Raw genomic sequence first — 16,313 nt, forward strand, 5'->3', positions numbered from 1 at the left:
CCGCATGTTGTTCGGATACCATACCCAGCGTGTCGCCTGGGGTGCAGGGAGCTAGCGAAGAAGATCTGGTTTAATTGCGGGTTTTACTTCCAACCTCTCTGCAATGGGCCATAGCGCGAAACGTCGACAATGTTGAGTGTATTTGGGTCGCGATTTGTTTCAGAACTCATTGGGGTTCTCTGTGCGCGTCTGTGCGTTAGGTGAAGTTGGAGTTTGTGTGTATTTTTAGTGGTGGGTGATTCTGCTTCTGCGTACGCGTTAGCAGCTCTGCGTGCGGAGAGAATGAGAACGCGGAATGGATTTAAGGGGGAGGGGTTTAATAATTTATTTACGCACGGTTCTGCTAAATCCGCGCTAAGCCTCGTGTCTCGGTTTTATGGGATTGGTATTAGGGGCGACGGTGGGGAGTCGGAGACACGGGGGAGAGACAGAGACAGTGAGAGAGACGGAGACACGGGGGGGAGACAGACAGTGAGAGATGGAGACACGGGGGAGTCGGAGACACGGGGGAGAGACAGAGACAGTGAGAGAGATGGAGACACGGGGGAGAGACAGAGACAGCAAGACAGATGGGGACACGGGGGAGACAGAGACAGGGCGAAAGATGGAGACACGGGAGAGAGAGATAGACGCAGACACGGGAGAGAGACAGAGACAGGGAGAGAGATGGAGACACGGGGCAGAGACAGAGAGATGGGGACACGGGGAAGAGACAGAGACAATGAGAGAGGCGGAGACACGGGGGAGAAACACGGGGGAGAGACAGAGAGACGGAGTGGAGACGGAGGAGGAGATGGAGGCAGACGGGGGGAGACGGAGAGACGGGAGTGGAGAACCTGAGTGGCAGGGAGATGTTTGGCTGTGGGACAGGGAGAGGTCGAGGGCGACACGTGAACATGGAGGGATGGAGACGTGAGGACAGCGAGACACGGATACAGGGAGACACGGAGACAGGGTGACAGGGAGACAGGGTGACAGGGAGACAGGGAGACAGGGTGACAGGGAGACAGGGAGACAGGGTGACAGGGTGACAGGGAGACAGGGAGACAGGGTGACAGGGAGACATGGTGACAGGGAGACAGGGAGACAGGGAGACAGGGTGACAGGGAGACAGGGAGACAGGGTGACAGGGAGACACGGAGACAGGGAGACAGGGAGACAGGGTGACAGGGAGACACGGAGACAGGGAGACAGGGAGACAGGAGGACGGGGTGACAGGGAGACAGGGAGACAGGGAGACAGGGAGACAGGGTGACAGGGAGACAGGGTGACAGGGAGACAGGGAGACAGGAGGACGGGGTGACAGGGAGACAGGGAGACAGGGAGACAGGAGGACGGGGTGACAGGGAGACAGGGAGACAGGGTGACAGGGTGACAGGGAGACAGGGAGACAGGGAGACAGGAGGACGGGGTGACAGGGAGACAGGGAGACAGGGAGACAGGGAGACAGGGAAACAGGGAGACAGGGAGACAGGGTGACATGGAGACAGGGAGACAGGGAGACAGGGTGACAGGGAGACAGGGAGACAGGGAGACAGGGAGACAGGGAGACATGGAGACAGGGAGACAGGAGGACGGGGTGACAGGGAGACAGGGAGACAGGGAGACATGGTGACAGGGTGACAGGGAAACAGGGAGACAGGGAGACAGGGTGACATGGAGACAGGGAGACAGGGAGACAGGGTGACAGGGAGACAGGGAGACAGGGAGACACGGAGACAGGGAGACAGGGAGGCAGGAGGACGGGGTGACATTGAGACAGGGAGACAGGGTGACAGGGAGACAGGGAGACACGGAGACAGGGAGACAGGGAGACAGGGAGACAGGGTGACAGGGAGACAGGGAGACAGGGAGACAGGGTGACAGGGAGACAGGGAAACAGGGAGACAGGGAGCCAGGGTGACAGGGAGACAGGGTGACAGGGTGACAGGGAGACAGGGAGACAGGGTGACAGGGAGACAGGGTGACAGGGTGACAGGGAGACAGGGAGACAGGGAGACACGGAGACAGGGAGACAGGGAGACAGGGAGACAGGGAGACACGGAGACAGGGAGACAGGGAGACAGGAGGACGGGGTGACAGGAGGACAGGTGGACACGTAGCATCATGCGAGGCTCGGGGATTATCGCTGATCCTGGAATCATCTCCTCCGCTAATCCGAGCTGCGGTCACCGCACAGCTGATGTCTCTATCGCGCACAGCCAGACAAACAATTTACATACAGAGCACAAAGACAAAGATCCCCCGTGTAGCCTGAACACACGTTTCAGGCAAGTGCTGTTCGCGAACACCTATGAAGGCCGGCCCGCACACGACGGGATGAGTGGCCACGCCTGGACGTCTTTGTCTCCCGAGTGGTGATGTTTACACACCGCACCAGGCACTCGTTTAACGCTGAGTCAACTTAGGGGAGGTTCGTAGCGCACTGCGCCAACCACTGCGCCACCGCTCCCATTCACACAGATTTGCAAAAGTAAATATCCCCCGCATAGCCATATCGATTGTTTGGGGCAAGAGCTGTTCGTGAGCACCCACGAATAACGGAACTAGGAAGACAAAAGCGGCCGGGAGTAGTTTTGGCCACACTACCATTTCGTCCGCTGTGCAGTGGCTTCATGTGTGCTCGCTAAGAGCACTTGCCCCGATAATCCGATTAAAGCTATACAGGCATCTTTGTCTTTGTGGATATGGGGGGCACGAACATTGGCCCATAGACTCACACAGAGAGCCATAGACTCGCTCACACAGAGAACCATAGACTCACACAAAGACCCATAGACTCGCTCAGAGACCCATAGACTCACACAGAGGCCAATAGACTCACACAGAGACCCATATACTCACACAGAGACTCATAGACTCACACAGCGACTACTAGACTCACACAGAGACCCATAGACTCACACAGAAACCCATAGACTCACACAGAGGCCCATAGACTCACACAGAGGCCCATAGACTCACACAGAGACTCATAGACTCACACAGCGACTACTAGACTCACACAGAGACCCATAGACTCACACAGAGACCCATAAACTCACACAGAGACCCATAGACTCACACAGAGACCCATAAACTCACACAGAGACTCATAGACTCACACAGCGACTACTAGACTCACACAGAGACCCATAGACTCACACAGAAACCCATAGACTCACACAGAGGCCCATAGACTCACACAGAGGCCCATAGACTCACATAAAGACCCATAGACTCACACAGAGACTTATAGACTCGCTCAAAGACCCATAGACTCGCTCAGAGACCCATAGACTCACACGGAGACCCATAGACTCACACAGAGACCCCTAGACTCACACAGAGAGCCATAGACTCACTCACACAGAGACCCATAGACTCACACAGAGACCCATAGACTCGCACAGAAACCCATAGACTCGCTCAGAGACCCATAAACTCACACAGAGACCCATAGACTCGCTCCCAAAGAGAACCATACAATCACACGGAGACCTATAGGCTCACACAAAGACCCATAAACTCACACGGATACCTATAGGCTCACACAGAGACTCATAAACTCACTCACACAGAGACCCAAAAACTCACACAGACAAACGAATGGAAGTGATGGCCAGACTTTACTGATACGGCTGTGATGGATGTGTGGATGTCTGAATCGTTACCGTTCGTGTCGGAATTTCCGAGTAAACTTGGCAATTAATGAACTGCGCTGATTTAAGGGTTTAGTGAACATATTTTAATGGTCTTGCTGTGCTCAAATAATTACGTTTAGGCGACCCTATTTCAAACTACATTTATAAGTAATGATGCGAGCAGGAGAATCTAATAATCGAAACATTAATGCAATTTTTTACTCAACATCGTCATCATCAGCCGTGTCCAATCCACTGCTGGATGAGCCGATTGGAACGGCTCCTCCATCTTCACCGCGGTGGTCGCCTTCCTTACGATATCATGAAACCACTGGGAGCCACGCGCCACGATGTCATCCTCGAGATGGACAAAATCATTTCTATAGAACTGGTTTTTGTTCTAGATTTGAAGCTTTCGTGACTGCAAGGATTCATACTGTTAGGTTTTTTCGGTAAAGTCACGTAGGTAAAAAATTAAAATAATAAATTAATAAAAGTAATAATATAAATAAAATAAAATAATAAATCACGACGTTTCGGAAGCCACACAAGTCTCCGTCATCAGGTGGGACCGTCACAGCTAGATTTACTGTATTAAATAATAATGATTTATTATTTTATTTTATTTGTATTATTACTTTTATTAATTTTAATTTTATTTTTTACCTACGTGACTTTACCGAAACAACCTAAGAGTATGAACTGTTTTTTGTGTTTAGTTTGTTGTCCTTCTACCGCACCTCCGATTATCGCGGTTGGCTTCGTACGGTGTGAAAGAAGTTCAACAAACATACGAATCGCGGAGGGGATGGACCGATCCCGCTTGGCTGAATCCCTTTGGGGGTTCATATTTTTGGTTGTTGCTTTGTGGGAGATTTAGGGCGATTGTTGAGATTAATTTAGTTTGAATCTGATTCGTGTTATTTGCGTGTGTGTGTGTAAGTTATCAAGCCCCTAGGTTCGGTATTAAAGGACAATCACACGACTCGGAGCCTGGATTATGCCGGAGATGGGAGGGAGGCAGGAAGGGAATGCGCGTGGTGGTCTTTCCCTTCATGAGTCCAACAACATTTATGCAGCGATTGAACTCCAGTCGAGATTATACGAGATTTGTGTGGGTGTGTGTGTGTGGGTGTGTGTGTGTGTCTGTGTGTGTGTGTATGTTGTGTGTGTGTGTATGTTGTGTGTGTGTATGTTGTGTGTGTGTATGTTGTGTGTGTATGTTGTGTGTGTGTGTCTGTGTGTGTGTGTGGGTGTGTGTGTGGGTGTGTGTGGGTGTGTGTCTGTGTGTGTGTGTGTGGGTGTGTGTGTGTGTATGTTGTGTGTGTGTTGTGTGTGTCTGTGTGTATGTGTGTGTGTGGGTGTGTGTGTGTGTGTGTGGGTGTGTGTGTGTCTGTGTGTGTGTGTGGGTGTGTGTGTGTGGGTGTGTGTGTGGGTGTGTGTGTGTGTATGTTGTGTGGGTGTTGTGTGTGTCTGTGTGTGCGTGGGGAGCGGTAGTGTAGTGGTTAGCGCGCTGTGCTGCGAGCCCGGTGGCCCGAGTTCGATTCCCGCTCACGGCCTTTTACCTGTGACTATTAGCTGAACCGGTCCTGGGCCTCGCCTAGGTCGACTCGGCCTCAAATAAGTACCGAGTGCGGTGTGTAAACATCGCCACTCGGGAGACAAAGGCGGCAGGGTGCGATGCTGCCCACTCCACCTTGCGCATTGCGCTCGCCAACAGCACTTGCCCCAAAGGCATTCGGGGGATCTTTGTCTTTGAATGTTGCGTACATCATCAACACCAGCTGCAACTGGGACCAGGCTACGTTGGGTTTGAATGGGGCCTCTTACGGCCACACCAGAATAATGGTGGGCGTGTGCAATCTTAGCTACTCGTTTGAGGCTGAGTCGACCTAGGGGAGGCCCAGGACCGGTTTAGATAATCGTCACGGGTGTTGGTGGCCGTGAGAGGGAATCTTACTCGGTAGCGCAGCGCCCGAACCACACACTCAACACACGCTCACAACACTCACCACTCACATCACACACTCACCACTCACATCACACACTCACCACTCACATCACACACTCACCACTCACATCACACACTCACATCACACACTCACCACTCACATCACACACTCACCACTCACATCACACACTCACATCACACACTCACCACTCACATCACACACTCACCACTCACATCACATCACATTCTCACTCACGCATGTGGCGCTGGTAGTGATCGATGCTCAGTGCAGTCCATGTGATCAGCAGCTAAGGCCCAGTGATATCAAGACGGTCACGGGAACCAGCCGACGAGGGCTCGCGATTATATATTTATTTATCGCCGCGAGCCTTTATCGATTTATTTATGTAACTTGTGTCCGTGTTACTTGGTTTATGGATCGGCTTCTCGCCGTCGCAATCCGCATCGCGTGCGAGTGTTCGTGTGCATGCTTCATCATCATCAGCAGCAGAATACACTTCATTGTTATCATCACCATCAGCTGCAGCCGCACAATAATCATCATCATGATCATCATCATCTGCAGCTGCAGAATAATAATCATCATCAGCTGCAGCTGCAGAATAATCATCATCATGATCATCATCAGCTGCAGCTGCAGAATAATCATCATCAGCTGCAGCTGCAGAATAATCATCATCATGATCATCATCAGCTGCAGCTGCAGAATAATCATCATCAGCTGCAGCTGCAGAATAATCATCATCATGATCATCATCAGCTGCAGCTGCAGAATAATCATCATCAGCTGCAGCCACAGAATAATCATCATCATCTGCAGCTGCAGAATAATAATCATCAGCTGCAGCTGCAGAATAATCATCATCATCAGCTGCAGAATAATCATCATCATCATCATCAGCTGCAGCTGCAGAATAATCATCATCATCATCTGCAGCTGCAGAATAATAATCATCATCATCAGCTGCAGCTGCAGAATAAACTTCATGATTGTCATCGCCCGCCACAGCATTCGTATCAGAATCATCAGCATCAGGAGGAGGAAATCTGGTGGGAGAACACGAGGAGGATATGAGCGGAACATGTAAAAGATGATGGGGGGAGGTGAAGGAAGAAACAGGGCTACAGGAGGAGGAGGAGATATGGATCATGGACATCTGTGAAAAAGAGCTTAATATTGCATCGGATTCCTCCAGAATAAATAAAGATTCTGGTTCTGGAGGATGTTAAAAGTGGGGGGGGGCGGTGCGATGGAAGATGATGGGGGTGGAGGAGGAGAGAGGAGGAGGGGGGAGGAGGGGGGGAGGAGGGGGGACGACATTGTGGGGTGACGAGGAGGTGGACGAGAGAGGAGGAGTGGAGTAGATGCTCTCCGCTGATGTCGCAGGGAGTTCGATGTTCGCCGCGGGAGGAGATTGATGATTCCTGCTTGGGCCGTGTTCTTCGCTGTTGGGGGTAAGAGAGAGGGGGGGGGGCTGTTAGAGGGGGTTGTGGTGGAGAGGGGGGGGGGTGAGGGGAGGGGTTGTAGTGGATAGAAGGTTTCAGGGGAGGGTTGTGGTGGAGGGGGGGGGGTTGGGGGGGTTGAGGGGAGGGTTGTGGTGGAGGGGGGGGGTTGAGGGGAGGGTTGTGGTGGAGTGGGCGGTTGGGGGGTTGAGGGGAGGGGTTGTGGTGGAGGGGGGGTTGAGGGGGGGGTGCTGATGTTTTCTCTCGGTGTGTCGAGGAGGGAAGATCGATCCGATATTAATTCCGACGCACGCGCAGCGTTCCTCACCACGCGTGTAATGAGAATTGAACAAAGGCTGTGCGCGTGTGTGTACGTGTGTGCGTGCGTGTGTGTACGTGTGTGCGCGTGTGTGTACGTGTGTGCGTGCGTGTGTGTACGTGTGTGCGCGTGTGTGTACGTGTGCGCGTGCGTGCGTGTGTGTGTGTGTACGTGTGTACGTGTGCGTGTGTACGTGTGCGCGCGTGTGTGTACGTGTGTGCGTGCGTGTGTGTACGTGTGTGCGCGTGTGTGTACGTGTGCGCGTGCGTGCGTGTGTGTGTACGTGTGTGCGTGCGTGTGTGTACGTGTGTGCGCGTGTGTGTACGTGTGTGCGTGCGTGTGTGTACGTGTGTGCGTGTGTGTGTACGTGTGCGCGTGTGTACGTGTGCGTGTGTGTGCGTGTGTGTGCGCGTGTGCGCGTGTACGTGTGTGTGTGTGTACGTGTGTGCGTGCGTGTACGTGTGTACGTGTGTGTGCGTGCGTGTGTGTACGTGTGTGCGTGTACGTGTGTGCGTGTACGTGTGTGCGTGTGTACGTGTGCGTGTGTACGTGTGCGCACGTGCGTGTGCGTGCGTGAGAGCGGTGGCGCAGTTGTTAGCGCGCTGCGCCTACAAACCCGACAGAGACCCGAGTCACATTCCCGCTCACAGCCACCAACACCACAGTGACGATTATCTGAACCGGTCCTGCGCCTCCCCTCGGTCGACTCAGCCTCAAATGAGTACCTGGTGCGGTGTGTAAACATCGCCATTAGGGAGACAAAGGCGGCCGGGCGTGGTGCTGTCGAACCCACTTCCTCCAAACGACAATGGCACACAAAGACAAAAACAAAGATCCTCCGTATAGTCTTAACGGACTGTTGGGACAAGCATTGTTAGCGAGCACCTATGAAGGCCGGCACGGCACACGAGGGGGTGGGTGGCCAGCATCACGCCCGGCCGCCTTTGTCTCCCTAGTGGCGATGTTTACGCACCGCACCAGGTACTCATTTGAGGCTGAGTTGACCGAGGGGAGGCCCAGAACCGGTTAAGATAATCGTCACTGGTGTTGGCCCGTGAGCGGGAATCGAACCGGGATCGCCAGGGTCGTAGTGCAGCGCGCTAACCTCTACACTACCACACACTGACACACACACACACTGACACACACACACTGACACACACACACACTGACACACACTGACACACACACACTGACACACACACACTGACACACACACACTGACACACACACACACTGACACACACACACACTGACACACACTGACACACACACACTGACACACACACACTGACACACACACACTGACACACACACACACTGACACACACACACTGACACACACACACTGACACACACACACTGGCACACACACACTGACACACACACACACTGACACACACACACTGACACACACACACACTGACACACACACACTGACACACACACACTGACACACACACACTGACACACACACACTGACACGCACACACTGACACACACACACTGACACACACACACTGACACACACACACTGACACACACACACACTGACACACATGCACACTGACACGCACACACTGACACACACACACTGACACACGCACACACTGACACGCACACACTGACACACACACACTGACACACACACACACTGACAAGCACACACTGACACACACACACTGACACACACACACTGACACACACACACACTGACACACATGCACACTGACACGCACACACTGACACACACACACTGACACACACACACTGACACACACTGACACACACTGACACACACACACTGACACACACACACTGACACACACACACACTGATGCATACTGACACACACTGACACATACTCACACACACACACACTGACACGCACACACTGACACACACACACTGACGCACACACACTGACACACACACAGTGACACACACACACTGACACACACACGTAACCTCACACACACACACACTGACACACACACACTGACACACACACACTGACACACACACACACTGACACACACACACTGACACGCACACACTGACAACAACAACCGCCATTCGCCACTAAGTGGCGGTGACGTCACCACGACGCTTGTGCCAGGCCATGTGCACCCTGAGGCCACGTGAAGTGTCGAACGCCCGCTGGCAGGAGGTCACGGGGCAGACCCAGGTGCCACGGGTCGACTGACCGAGATGACCGAGATGACTGGCTGATGCACCACCTGTGCCCCCTACTGTGCCAACTTGCTGTGTTTTAGCCACCCGGCGCTCCGCTCGTTGTTGTGAGCGTCGCTCCTCCGCCCTCCGTTGTTGTCGAAGGGCGACTGCCTCCAACTGCCCAGTAGCGTCCTTCACGAGCCTCCTCCACTGAGGCCGATCTTGACACCGCTGGTACCAGTCATCGGCAAGTCCACTCAGCTCCACGTCCTCCTGTGCCACATCACTCCATCTCTTCTCTAGCCCGTGCCGCGCCCGTTTAGCCCCCTCGATCCGGCCGAACAAAAGCTGTTTAGGCATGCGGTGGCTGGGCATGCGGGCTACATGACCCAGCCAACGCAGCCTTGCCTGCCGGAGGAGCTCACTGATGGGACTTTGCCCAGATCTTTCAAGGACTTGTGAGCTCCTCACACAATCCAGCCTGGTTAAACCCAGGATGGATCGTAGGCAGGCCAGCCTAAATGTTTCCAACCGGCGAAGATGCTCCACTAGGGGGGTCCACGTTTCGCAAGCGTAGAGAAGGGAGGGAATGACCGTGGCCGAGAAGACCTGAAGCTTCGTGCGGAGCGACAGACCAGGTAGCTTCCACACAGCGTTACGCAACCGATGAAAAGATATTGCCGCTCGACTGATTCGGAGTGAGACCTCTGCTGATAAACTGGAGCCGGTCATGAGCACACTGCCCAGGTATGGGAAACTCTCTACTCTCTCCACAACTGCCCCATCACCGATTGGGAGTTGTGGGGGCGGAGTGCCCGATGGTACAAAATACCCAGGCAGGTGCTTAGTTTTGGTGGGGCTGATGGTAAGGCCCCACCTCTTAGTGGCACGCTCCAGTCTCAGCAGCAGCGTCTCCAACTCCTCTTCTGAATGAGCAGCTATTACCAAATCATCGGCATACATAACGTGGTTGACCAATAGGGAGCCACACACTGACACACACACTGACACACGCACACACTGACACACACACAACCTCTCACGCACACACAATTTAATCCCCCCCGCCCCCTCCCTCGCGCTGTCTCGCGCCGTCACGTGGAGGAGGAGGAGGAGGAGAGGGAGGAGGAGGAGGTGATGGGGCTGTAATTATTCTCTTTCCTTCCGAGTCGCTGCACGCGGAAAATGACCGCGCTGTCTCGGAACACCTGCGGTGTGAGCACATAATGGCCACCCGCCTCCATCACCACCCCCATCACCATTCACCACCCCCATCACCATTCACCACCCCCATCAACCTCCCCATCACCCTCCCCATCATCATCCCATAACCCTCCACGATCACCCATCACCATCACCACCCCCATCACCCTCCCCATCACCACCCCCATCACCATTCACCACCCCCATCACCATTCACCACCCCCATCACCATTCACCACCCCCATCACCACCCCCATCACCATTCACCACCCCCATCAACCTCCCCATCACCCTCCCCATCATCATCCCATAACCCTCCACGATCACCCATCACCATCACCACCCCCATCACCCTCCCCATCACCATCACCACCCACATCACCCTCCCCATCACCATCACCACCCCCATCACCACCCCCATCACCATTCACCACCCCCATCAACCTCCCCATCACCCTCCCCATCATCATCCCATAACCCTCCACGATCACCCATCACCATCACCACCCCCATCACCCTCCCCATCACCATCACCACCCACATCACCCTCCCCATCACCATCACCACCCACATCACCCTCCCCAAAACCCTCCACTATCACCCATCACCATCACCACCCCCATCACCCTCCCCATCACCATCACCACCCACATCACCCTCCCCATCACCATCACCACCCACATCACCCTCCCCATAACCCTCCACTATCACCCATCACCATCACCACCCCCATCACCCTCCCCATCACCATCACCACCCACATCACCCTCCCCATCACCATCACCACCCACATCACCCTCCCCATAACCCTCCACTATCACCCATCACCATCACCACCCACATCACCCTCCCCATCATCATCCCCATAACCCTCCACTATCACCCATCACCATCACCACCCCCATCACCCTCCCCATCACCATCCCCATCACCATATTCTATCACCATCACTAATTCTCTCCCATCCCCTATCTCCCATATACCACGAGCATCGCAATCATCATCATCATCTACTGGACATCTGTGAAACTATTGGACATCTGTGAAAAGAGCTTAATAGCACATCGGATTCCTCCGGTATAAATGAATATTCTGATTCTGATCACCATCACCACCATCAGAAGCAGCAGCGGCTCGCAGCTTGGGCTGCCTGGTGAACAGGAGATGGCAGCAGAGAAATCGTTTCTTGTTCCCATCTGTGCGGCCACTGATCTCTCTCGAATGGAATTTGTCAAACATTAAGCTAAATTATAAAACTGTTTTATTTTTATTTTACCGGGTAAGTGATCCACTGAGCTACGCAGCTCTTCTTGAGAAGCGACCTGGCCACAAGTAATTGCTCAACGAAGTGGCTCGTCGTCACGTGGACATTGATAGCAGCAGCACAAAACTCTAAACGCGAGTTTATGAATGTGGAGGGAAACACCTGGAGATAAATCCACGCGACCACGGGGAGAGAGAGACATGCAAACTACAAATGTACAGCAGGCGTCAGAGTCGGGATTGAATCCATGACCTCCTGTATACCAGGCGAGGTAGTTAACATCTCACCACGAGGAGAAAGAGACACGCAAACTCCAAATATACAGCAGCGGGCGTCAGGGTCGGGATTGACCCACGACCTCCTGTATACCAGGCGAGGTTGTTAACATCTCACCACGAGAAAGAGACACGCAAACTCCAAATATACAGCCTGCGTCAGGGCGACCTCCTGTATACCAGGCGAGGTAGTTAACATCTCCCACCCACCGTGGCGCCAACGAAGCAGTACCCTCACCAAGACGGGTCTTGGGCCTCGGTGAGGCTATCCTCGGTAAATAAACAAACACCACCACCACCTTCATCATGGTGCTTTCATTTCCACATTGGCGCTAAAGTCGTTTGGGGGAGATGATAGCGGGGGGGGGGGCGGCTGTGGCGCGAGGGGGGGTAAGCTCAGTGATGTGTGTGGGGGGGGGGGGGGCACGGGGGGTGAGGGGTGGAGGGAGAGCGGGTGATAATTCTAGACAGTCTCTCAGCAATTTAACGCGCCGTAGTAATTGCCCGTAATGATTGTCGTCTCTTTGTGTGAAGGGGGACGTGGCGGGGGGGGGGGCGGGGGGGCGGCAGGGGGGGGTGGCAGGGGGGGCGGGGGGGGCGGGGGCCGGGGGGGCGGTGTTAGCCACGGACCGTTGCAGATGCGCTCAGGCGTGGACTCGACGACTGCGACTGCCTCGCGACCCCTCGTCTCCCACAACCACCTGTGTGAGTCTGTGGGTCTGTGTGAGTCTGTGTGAGTCTATGGGTCTCTGTGTGAGTCTGTGGGTCTCTGTGTGAGTCTGTGGGTCTCTGTGTGAGTCTGTGGGTCTCTGTGTGAGTCTGTGGGTCTCTGTGTGAGTGTGTGGGTCTCTGCGTGAGTCTCTGCATGAGTCTGTGGGTCTCTGCGTGAGTCTGTGGGTCTGTGTGGGTCTGTGTGAGTCTGTGAGTCTCTGTGTGAGTCTATGGGTCTCGGCGTGAGTCTCTGAGTGCGTCTGTGGTTCTCTGTGAGTCTGTGTGTCTCTGTGTGAGTCTACGAGTCTGTGTGGTTCTCTGTGTAAGTCTATGGGTCTGTGTGTGAATCCGCTGCGGTGGTCGCGCTGAGCGAGACGCGGCATGGATGTTGCGTTGTATTGCGCATTGGGATGCTGCTGCTGCTACCACTCTTCTGCGTCTCCGTTGGAGCCGCAGAGCCACAGCGCCTCTCAGAGTCGCCGCTCCGCATCTCACGGGAGCCGCGGGGAGAGACGCGCGGCTCGAGAGCGAGGGGGGGGGGGGCCTCGCCCTCCAGTCACACGCGTGGCTTGGATCGGGTACAGACACCCAGAGACTCGAGTATACACCGATAGACACAGACACACGGACTCACATATAGAGACTGATACAAATAGAGCCATAGACACAGAGACCCACGGACTCACATAGAGAGTGATACAAATAGACACAGACCCATGGGCTCACATAGACCTCGAGACCCCTAGACTCGAGACGCATACCTCTCATCAAGACCAATAGACGCACAGAGAAACCCAGACTCACAGAGAACCGTATTCTCTAACACGTGTGTGCATATATGTGTATAAATAGTGGTTGGGGTATTGATTATATTCATAGGCAGCTTCCCTCCGTTGCCAACAACGTTTAGAGATGTTGAATTAAAAATGTCTTGGTTCTATATTTTTTATCACCTTGCCTCATTATAACTCAAAAGTACAAATATGTCGGTTACGCTTGCCAAGGCATTTCAAGTTTGTACCACACAACAAAGAACCCCCGTGTAGCCTGCACAACGCTTTGGTGCAAGTGCTGTTAGCTAGCACCTCTGAAGGCCGACACGGTACACGCTGCGGGGGTGGCCAGCACCATGGTGCAGTCTAAATAATCTGATGCCGCCTGTCTCCCCAGTGGCGATGTTTACACACCACAGCATGGACTCGTTTGAAGCCGAGTCGACCTTAGGGGGAGGCCCAGGTACCGGGTCGGATAATTATCGTCACTGGTGTTGGCCGTGAGCGGGAATCGAACTCGGGTCGCCGGGTTCGTAGCATTACGCTACCGCTCCCCCCCTTCCTATCACCACCACGAACATCAGCGTTGACCTCCAGTGAAGCTGCCGGCACCGTGGGAGCGACACGGCGGAGGTCGTGCCAAACAACACGTTTGGTGCGCAGGCGGCACAACGGTGAAAACACATCGGGGGGGGGGGGGGGGAAGATAGTAGCTGAGCTGATTATTGCTTAAAGTTTATTTGGGAAGGAAAAAAACCGAGCGGTTTTTGTGTGCGATTTAAAACAGGCACTCTCCCGTCTGTGGGATACTCGCGACAGCGAAGGCGTGCAGACATCGCAGACATCGCAGAGAGCAGCAGCAGCATCAGAAGCGATGAGTTCCATGCTTGGGTTGTCGCGCGCTGCGACCGACGGGCTAGAGGGAGACTTATCGATGTCACAACGCAACCGCAGATTGAACTCAGGTCATTCACAGTCGAGGGGCGGGTCACGTCGCACGAGTCTCAGAGCTCGGTTGGGGGTGGTCACCCCCCCCCCTCCACCACCCGTTCCCCTCCCGCAGCCTGTGGATGGACTGGGCTCCGGCATGTCAATGTGGAACATCCCATCGCTGTATCATGGGGCCTTTTGCCAGTATCAAAGTATGAAAAATAAGAATAGGTTTAACCCTTTCTGGCAAGGCTAAGACCGCTGGGGCTCGAACAGAAGATCCATCGGCTCAACTCCATCGCTCGTTTGAACAGGGAAGATACTTCTGGAGCCAGATTCGCATTTTGATTTCAACTCGAGGAGGTGTGACCCCGTGGCTCCACCACGATGGCCAAGGGGGAGCAAGAGTGGCGGATGCAATGAACGGAGAAAATGAATGGAACGCGAGAGGGGAAGGAGGAAGGCCGGGACGGAAGTCACTGCCTCAGATGAGCGGCAGGGAGAGGGGGGGCAGCGCCAGGCCGGAAGAGGAGCAGATGAGAGGGTGATGGTGGCGAAGAGGAGAACCGAGAGGGAGACGAGAGAGAGAGAAAGGAGCGCGCAGTAGTGAGCTGCACGGACAAGCGGCGTCTGTTTCCACAGGGGGCGGGGAGAGGGACCCAGAGTGGTGGTGGCGGGGGGGGCACACGTAAGTCACGTGATATACGGGAGGCTTGAGCCGATTTAGAAATACAGATAAACACTGCATCTCATCGTCTCTAGATCGGTGGTGCTGGACACGAGGTCCGCAAAGCCACGCGCGGTGGTCCCCAGAAGCTGGTTGCAGGCACGAAGGTCAGTTTAACAAAACACCGGATGCTTGCCGCGCATTGCACAACTGTCGAGGTTGTTTCCACGACTTAAATATCCGCCAACTGATGCCATTGGTTGTTCGCGCGAAAAATACACGTGGCTGGTGCATGGTGGTCTGCGAAAATTGTTGAAGGGCCGAAGGCGGTACGCCGATCCAGGAAGTGTTGGGAGCCACCGGCCGACACGATCATAACTTCTCCATCGTGGTTAAGCATCGCTGTTTTCGGAGGATGTTGAGAGAATAGGATGGGCAGGACCAAGGGTGACAAGTTGTTATGAATTAGGGGACATTGTGCATATTGCAAAATGTCGATGCTGGACTTCGTTCGAGGAAGGTGGCATCTACAAGGAGTAGGAAGCTCACAGGGGGCCCTACAGCAACGCCTCATCATCCTTGGAGAGGGGGGGGGGGGTAAAGGCGAGAGGAAGACAAAGACGGACATGGTGGTGGTAGGGAGAGGGGAAGAGCTTGTCCCGAGAGGGAGCTCTGGCGATGTACGCCGTCTGGAGAGCCGACAGCGACTTCCATGGAAATGTCACAAAACATTTCGCCAAAACTCGGGACGGAACGGAACCATTTGCCACCACCACCACGACTCACCTGGCTCCGAGACTTAGTCAGAGGTAAGAGGGCACTTAACCGGTCGTACACAAGGCGCATACCAAAGTCATTAGGCTCTTAAATAGATTATGTTTTTTGATAATAACCATGGGGTCAAGCATAGATATCATCATCAAGTATACAGCGTAAAGCTTGCATATGCATAGCACAC

Source organism: Lampetra fluviatilis, chromosome 14, assembly GCF_964198595.1.
Source record: "Lampetra fluviatilis chromosome 14, kcLamFluv1.1, whole genome shotgun sequence".
NCBI lineage: Eukaryota > Metazoa > Chordata > Hyperoartia > Petromyzontiformes > Petromyzontidae > Lampetra > Lampetra fluviatilis.